Source organism: Oryzias melastigma, unplaced genomic scaffold (assembly GCF_002922805.2).
Source record: "Oryzias melastigma strain HK-1 unplaced genomic scaffold, ASM292280v2 sc04260, whole genome shotgun sequence".
Classification (NCBI taxonomy): domain Eukaryota; kingdom Metazoa; phylum Chordata; class Actinopteri; order Beloniformes; family Adrianichthyidae; genus Oryzias; species Oryzias melastigma.
Window position 1 is genome coordinate 1 of NW_023420828.1, and position 1,183 is coordinate 1,183.

General features: G+C 39.2%; 1 long non-coding RNA gene across 1 annotated transcript in view; it reads left to right on the forward strand.

Moving 5' to 3' along the window:
- Positions 1-561: 561 nt before the first annotated feature.
- Positions 562-1,183, forward strand: part of LOC118598575 — a 966-nt gene continuing 344 nt past the window's right edge. Inside the window, exons 1-2 of the long non-coding RNA XR_004947622.1 lie at positions 562-799; positions 911-991. This is a non-coding gene — a long non-coding RNA (uncharacterized LOC118598575). The remainder of the gene's footprint in view (positions 800-910; positions 992-1,183) is intronic.

Sequence of the window (1,183 nt, forward strand, 5' to 3'; positions counted from 1 at the left end):
CTGACAGGCTGAGCACATCTGCTACCTACACCGGATTGAAGATTCAGCAAGCGCTCAATGCGTGCCGATTTGCACGCAGAGCTCGCGATCCGACTTAAAAACCTGCGTAGCAACATGCACTCACGTGCGCTCCAGACGGATGGGCCAGGAATTCTGGTGTGCGCATGTTTGCACTGACTTTTCATTGAGGGTGTGCGCTTGATTGCGCGCTGACTCAGCCGGCGTGGAAGCACCTACACTCATCTCGTAACAACTGGAAAACGTAAAGGAAATTTGTGTCATGTTTGTCCTCCTACAGAAACCGTATTAAAACAAAAAATATATTATACATATATATATATATATATATATATATATATTTCCCTCCAACATTTTTATCATTTTCAAACATTTTTGAAAAAGCGCCAGTGAGCCACTAGGCAGTGCTTAAAGAGCCGCATGCGGCTCCGGAGCCGCAGGTTGCCGACCCCTGGGACAAGGTTAAACATTTGTAATGTTCCATGGAAGTTTTAGGTTGTAGGAGGAATGTTATTTAGACTTTTAAATACTCGATGTGCTGAATAACTTCCCTAAGTAGTATAACTTATTGTCTGCTTTATATTTTAGTATTCATGCTGCTAGAGAGGACAGGTCACTTGGAAGACTAATAAATGATAATGAAGTGAGCCTAAACATAAAAATGACCATTACCAGAGTGAATGGAGAACCCCATGTCTGTTTATTTGAAATCAAGGATATTGCTCCTGGGGAAGAAATCACCTATAATTATGGTGACTCCGAATGGCCATGGAGAATCAAGGTATCTGTAAAATTATTGTTTTGATTTCAAATTATGTATAATACTTTATTATAAAAAGTGTATTTTTATAAAAGTGTTAAGTGCAAAGAATATTATTTACTCTTTATCCAGTCATCTCAGAAATCCAAAGAAAAGCTAAGTCCATCTGCAGAAGAGAATCCATCCAGGTCCTCTCCAGAAGACACACCTCAGGTAAATTTCAGTTTAAATATCAATTTACCAATTGCAAAAAACAATGAGGTATGCACATATTGAGTAGTATTAAGGTACATGGATCCCTGGTAGCATTGACCATAAAAGATGCCTGTATTTGATAGAAAGTCCTTTAGAAGCATGAACAGGACAAAGGAGGTTGTCCCATAAAGCGTTCTTACACACTTGTCC